Raw genomic sequence first — 10793 nt, 5'->3', positions numbered from 1 at the left:
ACAAAAAAAAAGTAATGCAATGAATCCTTTCAGCAATGGTCTTGTTTGTGTATTTCAGTATATTTGTGCACTGTGCATGTTTAACTTGTGTCATTTGTTTGGAAGGAGTGAAGAAAAGTCCCGTTTCTAATCTTTCCTTTTTAATTTTTCTCTTATACGTAGACTCTCCTGCTGTCGCAGACTTCAGCCAACATCTCCATCACCCGTTCTGGCTGCTCCACTAATCTCAGTACCATTATCCAGACTGAGGGGAAACAGAGAGGCAGCCTTAGTCTGCATTTAACTTGTCACCCTCACCTTGGTCTGAAAGCATCTGCACAGCACTCTATAGAGGCATTACAGATGCTGGGATTTCCTGCCCATGGAGCATTAATCCTTAATGTTTCAACTGCACATCTGCCTGGTGTGGAGGTTGGCCTGGAGCTGGGACGTTGTTATTTTAGGGGTAATTTGGGGAAAAGAGAGACTTCAAACATGAAGGAGCAGTCTTCTTATGCTGTGAACGTGACAAACTACTGTCCTGCTCTACAGGTCAGACAATCAATCAATTACTTTGGATGGTGCTTGTGGAAACCTGAATAAGCAAGTTGTGATTACTGTTACGTCTAACTGTGAAAATATATTGTCATTTCTTTCATCACTGTTGGAAGAACTAGGATTTCCTAGTGATTCGCACATGTGTTGAAATACAGTTTCCAGCTCACTAGAAGGTCAAGCTACAGCTCAGTTACTACAGCAGCAGAGCAGAACAACACAACAGATGATACAGCTGCTAGATTACTGTCACCTCTATTTGACTTGCTTCCACTTTGGACAGAGACACAAAGTCAACTGTCCTTCCACCAATAGGCTATCTGAGTATCTCAACACAGATTAACATTCTCCGTGTTTATGTGCCATAGGGAACGGTCTTCCCAGCGTCCCTGGCTCTCCACGGCCTCCTGTCAGTCGTCCCCTGCCAGCTTACTATGACCTCCTCTCTGAGGGCAGACAGCCAGGACCTCTCCCTGGAGCTGAGTCAATCCTGCAGGCCTCCAAGTTTCTCTGGGACCCTCACACACTCCTTCCTTGGGCTGAGGAGCCACGGTGTCCCACGGATGATCACCGTTGAGGCCACTGCTCCTGGAGGCCCTGAGCAGGCTGGGACCCTGTTCATTAAGGCTGGGGCATGTTACATTAGGGCCAATAGAGACATAGAGGCCAAAGGAAGGACACAGTGGCTCTGGTCTCTGGAGTCAAAGTGCCCAATGTTACAGGTACTGTAGGTTTTTATGGATGACGATTGAAGCGTTGACATAGTTGATTGTTGTAATAAACTCCATCACATTATTTGATTTGGGAATTTTGTAGTATGTGCCAGTCAACTGGGTTGATATGGGCGTTTTCATTATACAGTTATAGTTATAGTTAAGTCTGTGGCACTCAATTGAACTGAGCAGCCGTCAGTCTTATAGGTTACACCTGTGATTTTCCTGCAAAGTCCAAATGGTCTAAATATTCGGGAATTGAATAAGAATGAGTCATCCTCAGCCAGTGTTTGTGTGAGATGTATTTATTTTTTTAACAGTCTTTATGACATTGGTGTTCTGACCTTACTAGGCCCATTTGAATGGCTCAGTGTGGCAGGACCCTCATGGTATCTGGACAGCGACGGTGGACACCGATCTGGAGGGCAAAAGGGGTTTCCTGAGGCTCAATGCAAGGGCCTGGCCAGAGCTGAGCGTGGAGGGCGAGCTCAGGCACAATCTTCCTGCTCTCCAAGATTTACCGGAGCACAGCAGACTGAAAGTCACCTGCAGGGTCGGAAAACATCGATATGACACGGAAGCCGTCATTCAGATGGAGGAGTGTACTGTTGCAGCCAGTGGAGCGCTGATGTCACAACCAGGCCTGCAGGGGTCGCTGGTGTATCACAACAACTGCACAGTGATTCAGGTTGAGTAAACATACCACATGATTATCTGAGTGCCTATTAAAGCAATAATAACTTCACTATATCACTTTCTAATCATGTCTGTAGGAGTGGGGTAGTCCGGACAAGATGCAGTCCTCTGCTTTGTTGGTTGTCTCACCAACTCATGTGGAATCTCGGGTGTCCATGGCTATGGATGAAACAGAGTTACAGGCTTCAGTGGCTCTTAAGAAAACTAAGGTGTGATGATACATTAAAAGCATTTGTCATTTTACATTGTGTTACATTTTTAAAAAAGGTAATTATTTGCCTTTAAAATCCAACGAAATTCACATTTCACTTGTGATACAAAGTTGCAGCCCTAATTGATCTATTTTTAGAGACACGGGATGGGACGCCATGCATCATAATTCAATGCTGTTGTTTTCCCAGGATAAAAATGAAGCATCGCTCAATCTAAACCACTCTGTGCCCCTGTTGGAAAAGCTGGGTCTCCCTGTTAATGTTGCAGTGACAATGAATTCTGGGACTCAAGGCAATGGCTCGTACTATTATCTCGTACACAGCAGTGCGGGAAACCAAAAGGTAGGACTCTATGCAACAGTGTTGTGTGAGGTTTGTAATGAATTGCTCTTTCAAGCCGCACATCCCTGAAGTCTAGGACCATAATGATAATCTGTGCATTCATAACCACACCAACCTGCCACTGTATGTAACAGCTGCTGCAGTTGATACTCTGACTGTTTTACAGATAACTCAAGAGATGACAGTTTCAAAGATGTCTGAAACGGTCAGAGTGAAGAGTCATTTTAGACACACGGTGAACTTTCTGAAGAAACTGGGAGTCCCTGCAAACAACAGCATCCAGGTTAGAAACTCGACTCAACCACCAATAACTGACCGTTGATTGGCTTTTTAAAACAGCTCACGGAACAAAGCTGTACAATCTCTCAGATGGTTGATATCACAGTGACTGTGTGTGCAGGTAGAGCTTGGCTCTGTTGAGGGCAAGACCTTGACATTGCGGTCCCAGTTTGGAGGTCAGCAGGCAGGAATGAGACTTCAGATGAAATGTCTCCCAATTACCAAAGAGATGAGAGGAAACATCTGGCACAGCTGGTCGTGGCTGCAGGACAGAGGACTGCCTCTTAATATAGAGGTAACATAATACATCTATTATTGTTGGGGTTCTTTATACTGTATGGCTTTATTGAACTGTTTTGTACAAGAGTTGATGAAAAAACAAACACCTCTCTTATGATTTTCTGCTCCAAGGGCCTATGTTCCATCCAGGGAGGGTTCTCTCAGTTTCAGTCCAGAGCTCGTCTCACTGTGGACGGACACAATCTGCTCGCCTCCGGTTTGAATGTCACTGTGGCCAGTGGGCGTCTGGCCCTGCTGTTTTCCTACTCTCCGCCAGCTTCTAATCAAACGGGGATGCAGCACAGACTGGACACTTCCCTAACTGCTCAGTTCAAAGGTCAGATTGCATTAACAGCTGGATTTCATATCTGTGTTTTTTATATTGATTTCTGAAGTTTGGGTCGTTTTAAGTGCGTCTGGGTTTTTTTCTCAGTACCTTTTTGAAGATGAAGAGCAGAAGGGGGTTTCATTATTTTTCATCATAACTCATCTCATAACCAGCACTATCATAATTATTGTATTTCTTTATGTGTTTTTCAAGCTTAATTTTCATATAACAAAGTAGAAGTCGTGGATATTTCATTTTTAAAATGCACTCAGCTCTCGGTTTCAAAAACAAAAAACATATTGAGACAGCTTGTATTCTCATGATGGCAGTATTATGGCTTTTACCTTTAACAGCTGTAGTGATGCTCTGTGCAGGTCCTCTGCGGAGCGCCTCAGTAGACATTCGTTGTCACGACTGGAGAGTCCGAGTTGTGGGGGACGTTGGAGGCTGGGGGGCACATAGAGGGTCCAGGGAGGCCAGAGTCACACTAAAACACTTTGTGCAGGGACTAACTAGCCCTGCCTTACAGGTGAGGGTAACATACACTCAGAATTTCCACAACTTTACCCCTCTGTGCTAACCATCTCTGTGACTGTCGATGTAGGTCGAGGCCTGGGGAAGACTTACTGAGTCACAGCTGAGGTGCTCCATGGCTGTGAACCCTGAACTCAGCTCCTCAGTGGCACTCATCATTCAGGGACACCATCTGCCTCATAGGTACCATCAACACACACATACAGAAACCACATGGGTCACACTGCCTCATTGTTTATAACCCAAAATGGGCGGCTTGACATTCTCTCGTCGATCAAACGCATGCATACACACTTACTTTAGGTGACAGGTGTTCTTTTGTCCAGCAAGGACCTGATGGTGAAGGTGGTCCACACTCTTCCCAGGATGTTGGTTTACCTGCCTTCTCAGCTCAATGTCCGCTCTCAGGTGGGTTCTTATTCTCAAAGGCGCTCTTATTAAATCATATTAAAACAAGAATAAAGCAACGTGTTCTGCTAAATCAGTGCCGGAATTGCAGTTGTTACACTGTTGTGATCATTTTTCAATGCATTTGTTCTATAATTAAAGAGTTTAATGGGCATGACATGTCACACACAACTCATGCTGCCGTCTCTCCTCCCTCGCTCCAGCTGAACCAGACTCGGTCCAGTGTGGCAGGTTTGGTGGAGGTGTTGTCAGGCAGGAGGAGGCTGTGGGCTTTGGGGGAAGTAGCAGCTCTAGAGAGTGGATACAGACAGGCTCTAGAGCTTGAACACTCTTACCCACAGGTATTTCCGAGCTAAAATATCTCTTTACAGATTTAAAAAAAGTTGATTAATCTGTAATAAACATTTTGACTTTTCACACCCTGAACATCATGACACATTCACTGATCATCTTTGTTCTGTAGTTGAAGCCGCTACCCAGGACTGTGGCAGTGAGGACGGTGTATGAAGCCAGGAACTGGAGCTACCAGGTTCAACATGGAGCTGTGTGGGGCGGCCAGGAGTTCATCTTGTCTGGTCTTTACTCTTCACCTCCAGCACTGGATATGGGGAACCAGACCCTGAAGGGTAAACTAATGCAGACCAACTCTGCCAAACGTTACAACCATCACAGGGACAATGTTTGTTCAATTCTATGACATCTTAAGAGGATGCTGCTATTGATGTGTGACCTATGATTCTGGCTGACTACAGATTGTCGATGTCTTTATCTTGTTCTTGACTTCAGTTCAGATCAACTGCGTTCCCCGTTGGACTAGTTTGGAGGTGACTCTCGAGCGTTCCTTACATGGGCGACTGGACAGTGTTTTACTGGGCTGGACGAGGCATGGTCGACAGGAGCAGGTCAGGCTGTACAAAGTGTGTCATGATCCTGAAAATGTGAAGGGCTTCATTCAAACTTGTCTTTTTAGTCTTGTCCTCTCAGAAACTATCATATTCATTAGTGAAAATGTAACAAACATTTTGATAAAAAATGTTTAAACACCATGAATCCGGTCCAGTTTATCGGAGACGCATGTCCGGCATTCTAAAAAAGAAAACGTTTTGCTTTCTGCGGTCACAAACTGTGGTTTGTTCATCTCAAGGTCAGAGCTCTGAGCTGGTGGAGTCGATCAGAGGAGATGAATGAGACCAAACTGGAGCTGAAACAGCCCTTCTCCTCCACACTCAGCCAGATGTCCCTTCACACACTGTCACACAGCTCACAGAGGGAACGACGCAGCAGCCACCACGTAGGCTGCCACACTTATACCTCTTCGTTTTAAACTATTAGAATATCTATCATCTCAGCTATTCATTTAACCCAGAAATTAGTCTCACCATTTTTTCTGTGAAATTGACACATTTGGCATTTCAAGCAGTATTCTTTACCTCTATTTCTATTAGCTGAAATGGAGCAGGTAACTGTTTTTCTGGTTTCTTTCACACCAAACATAATGTTGTTTACCTAAACTAGACTACATGATTAATAATTCCCATGATTTAGTAGTGTGATGTGTAATTTAGGTACAAAAAACGTATGAGTTTTATTTCTGTTTTTATTTGTATTACTATTACTGTGCATACAGACACATCTATCATGGGACAGTGCAGTCCCTGTCAATATCACCGTCACCCTGAACAAACAGTGGCAGAACAGCTCCAGCAGGGGGCAGGCATGTGCTCTGCTCTCATCGCAGGTTTGTGGACTCTTTTCAAATATTAAACTCTTCATGGATATCGTGTATGATAAGTCTTTATTGAGTTCCCAATGACTTGATCTGTGTGTGTGTGTGTGTGGGTGTGTGTGTGTGTGTGTGTGTATGTGTGTGTGTGTAGATGGCTGTGTCTTTGGTTAAAGGTTGTGTGTCAGTGGGTCAGGAGGGAAACTTGTATTCACAGAATGCAGAGCTAAAATGGGACAACAGGAGCATCAAGCAAGGCATGAAGTACCAGGTACTCTGAAAGCTAAAGCTTTGACTTTAATCCTATGAGGTATTCTCTCGTCGTGCGATTGCAGACGACTGATGTTTGTGTTTCTGTGTTGTTTTTAGAGAGGTCCACAAGGAATGCACAGTCTTCAGGTGAATGTTGGCCTGGACAAAGTGTCTCCTGCACCCTGTCCGTCACACACACTCCTGACTAAGATTCAGACCAACCTCAGGGATCGCTTGGAGCACACCGTGCTGCTGGGCCTCTGCCCCCCACAGCCTGTGAGTCAACTCATCTGCATCCTTTGTTTCTTACTGCTTTCCTTCTCATGCAGTGATTTATAGTTTGGTTTTACTCCCACATTTTAAGACGTGGAGATTGTAGCTACTGTGCTGGTATACATGAGTAATGATCTCTCTGTGGGTGGTTGTACTACGATAAACTGCATAGTCTCTGAACGTACTGTATGTCCATGTATGTCACCACATACAACTGTCTTTCAAGTTTTCAGACCTACAGAATGCCGTTGTTCTTATTCCTTTTCTTCAGCTGTTGTTTATTCTCTGTATGTTTCTCCCAGACTTTGTCGTGGTCAGGATCCCACAGAGTGAACTCAGGAGAGGAGCTATTTTACTCACAGTCTCGCCTCTCGGTGACAGGACGGCCCCACCAGTGCAGCCTCACCTTCGCCTTGACAAACTCCTCTACTGCTCAGAGCTCCAACATGTCTCTGTTCTCTGAGGTGAACAACCCCCTTAACAATAATGTGTCTCAGTTAAGAACTTTTGTTGAACAGGGCATGTCAAGTCAATGTCGTATTATTGGGTATGATGGTTTTATTGCATTGCTGCCAGGACTTTATTGTGATAAGACATTATTAGATTTGGATTAAAAAGCACTCTGTACACAGTGGCTGTTAGCGCTGCTACTCTGTGTGCTTTTGTATTTCTGTCTTTGTGAGGACCAATAACTTTTAGCTTAGAAGGACAATTTTTGTAAAGTAAAGTGTCGATCCTCATTTCTTCAAATACATTTATTTATTTATTATTCTTGTTTAACCTTTATTTTACCAGGAATATTTCCCATTGACATTTAGCATCTCTTTTACAAGGTAGTCCTTGGCAAGTTAGCAGCATAAAAGGTTTCACATAACAGAATTAAAAACAAAACTGCAAAAAAGTTAATACAAACAGTAAATTGCATCAACCAATGGATTACTGGTGTTCAGTGGTCAAACAGTCCTTTATCCTGTTTTTATAGTCTTCCATACTTATGAAATATTCTAGTTTATTTATAGTGACTCGCAACAAGATTTACAAATTTCCCCCTGGGGATGAATAAAGTACATATCTATCTAAGATCAGATTGCAAAAACGTAAAAATCTTTTTAACCAAAGACGCTGCGGGTTCGTGGAATGACGTATATAACTTGTCTGCATGCCTGAAGGTTACAGCTGCTGATGCCTTTAAAAGTCAGTCGAGTACAAAGATAAGAAGGCCGTTTGTGGAACATATAGCCTTATAAAGACAAATGTACCAGTGTTCCAACTTTCTCATACAAACTGCAATGATGTGTAAGGAAACCACAATCAGAGACAAATCGCAATGCAGCACGCTACACTGAATTTAACATTTTCAAACAACATGAACTTGCGTGCATATATCACAAGGATCAATTGCTGATAAAAGTATTACTTGAATTGTCATTAATTGATAATGTTGATATTTTATATATGCATGGAAGGTAACATTCAAACTACACCTCGAAAGCTCACTGATTAAGCAAATGAATAACAGCATGTAAATCTGTACAGAAAATAGTTGTGTGTAACAACAACCGGTTGTGGTTTTACGGGAGGTTCTGTGCTGACTATATCAGTCCAAGAATTTAAGAAATAAAACCACAATAAAGATATTTTTGAGGGTCCTTATGAGTACTCACACAAGTACGGTGTGTGTGTGTGTGTGTGAAAACTTCACAGTCTAGGATTGGCAATTGGAGTGTTGAGGTGGGGGGCAGTGCCCTGTCTTGGCCCGGGAGGTCTGGTGTCCAGATGCAGGCCAGACTGGACCGCAGAGAGAAGATCTGGCTGAGCGGGACGTTAGAGGGACGATGTCTTCAGACCACAGCAGGTTACATGAACGGTAAATACAGAATCATCTCTGCAATACTTGCAAAAACATTAGAAACATATTAAAACTAGGATTGTGAAAAACTCAATCTGTTCATATCCGGGTCCAGGTCTGAACGAGGATGTCACTGTACTGGCCTGTGTGGGAAGAAATCTCAGTTTGATGCTGGACGTGCAGAAAAGAGACGGCAGCAGCAAACCTCAAACTCTGGGCAGTGTGTCTGTAGGATCAGCCAGTCAGAGGCTGATGCTTCGAGCAAGTGGTTGTTTGGAAAGTCTAACTGCATTGGAGGTATCCCCAAAACAACAGAAGTTGACACATTTTTACTACAACACAGCATGGCACTTTGATATACTGTCTGATGTTTTTTGTCACAGGCACGGCTTCAAAACTTGAGCTCTCAGATGCAGAATAAGTTGCTGAAGAGAATCAAGACATTACAGCATCTCCTTGTTGAATTCAGGCGCCAGGTAACCGAACTGCTGCAGGATTACATAATGTAAACAATGCATGTAGTGCTTTAGGCTCAGCCAATGATAATGATCTCTTCTCTTCACAAACGTCTCTGCAGTCCAGGAGCAGTGAGTGGCTCCAGGAGCTGAGCGCTGTGCCCCTTCATGTTTCCCAGCGAGCAGAGACTCTGCTGGAGCACAGAGGCAGGGGTCTGTTGGCTCTGTGGCAGAACAGCCCCCCGCGTCGCATCCTGACCGACAGCCTGCCTCGCTTTCTCGGTCTGCTGCAGCACGCCTCTCTGCTGGGACAACAGGAACTGAGGAGTGAGTGCAGAGAGATGACGTTAATCAGTCGTGCCAGTCGCTGCCTTGACTGGTAAAGCAATTAAAAGTTTTGATTTAGTCGTGCGTTTTGATTCCCTGACATTTAATTGTAGAGAGCAGATAGAGGAGATAGCACCCTCTCCGGTTGTCTTGTTTCTCCCTGCCTTTCCTCTCAGGCATAAATATAATCTCTTTAAGAAACTCTAAATAACGTTCTAATCTTTTCTTCCATTATCTGACGCAGGAAAAGCATCTCTTCTGTCTCACATTTATTATTTTGTTCCTACATAATCACATAATCATTTTGGTATACTCTGACCCCTACACTTCTTGTGAGTCTTGTAACTTCAATGTGAGAAAAACATTTGCCTGCAGTTGCTATTATAAAAGAACCATCTTAATACATGAAGTGTGAAAAGGTGTTGTGCTCTGCCGACAGGGCCCCTGGCCACTCTAGCGGGCGTGTACCAAGATGTGAAGGGCCAGAGGTTGGAGGTGTTGTGGAGGGAGGCGGTTTCGTTGTGGACTGACGGGGTGGTGGAGGTCCTACCTGTACTGTTGGAGAAAACTCAGCTGAGTTCGCTGGCTCAGGCCAGTGTCGTCACGCTCAGTGTCGCGCTGGATATGGTGAGAAACCTTAGTATTCGTCATTTCTCTTTAGCTAGTTTAAAGCATTTTGTAGATATTTTGTGTACATGTCGGATTCTGTATCAATGAGTGTGTTTACATGCACACCAATATTCCATGGGTTTTTCTAATATTCCTTTCATGTTTTCTGCATGTTAATATCCAGGTTTTAAAAACTTGGATGAGCTCGTATTCTTGTTTTGATAAACCTGGATATGCTAGGAACTGAGATACTGCGTTTCTGATCATTCTCTTGTGCGGTAATTAGTAAAGTAAAACATAAAATATGGTGAGAAACTTGCAAAATGTAATCATGACCATCATGCTGAAATTCAATTTTGGTAATGCAGAATAGATGGAGATGCTAAACCAAGCAATGTTGAGGTAACTCAGTCACACAAGACAAATCCAGGATAAGACCAGCATACTAATACACATGCAATGGTATATAATGGTTGATGTTCTCTGTGAACCAGGCAGGACAGCATACCTACCACTGGGTGGACACCAGGCTGGCAATGGCTCTGTCTGGAGTCAGGAAACGACTGGCCTCTGTCTACAAATTCTCCCCCAGGTACTGCACATGTCTGAGCCATACATGAAGAAAAGCTCTCTGTGCCACTCTGTTCCTAAAATTGCCTTTCCCTCATGATGTTTCCCTCACTATGTGATATTATGCTAATCCCACTAAAAACCAAGGTCAAAAGATGACGAGGAAACAATTGGGCTAACTTTGGTCGAGGCATGAAGGTTTTGTTGGATGTCTCAGTATAACTAATAATGTGACTTTATGTTAGTTTGAAGCAGGTCCTAACTTAACTTTATGAAATATAATCATTGAAAGGCTCTTGCGACAAAAGTTAATTTTAACCTGGCTGCAAATCACTAAATTCATTCGTATTGCAAAAAAAACCAACAAACAATAAAGAACTATTACTTTTGTAAAAATGTTAACCCAAGCT

The sequence above is a fragment of the Anarhichas minor genome, unplaced genomic scaffold, assembly GCF_050575085.1.
Source record: "Anarhichas minor isolate MPS153535 unplaced genomic scaffold, ASM5057508v1 ptg000024l, whole genome shotgun sequence".
In the NCBI taxonomy this organism is placed as follows: domain Eukaryota; kingdom Metazoa; phylum Chordata; class Actinopteri; order Perciformes; family Anarhichadidae; genus Anarhichas; species Anarhichas minor.
Note: the sequence above shows the minus strand (reverse complement) of the source record.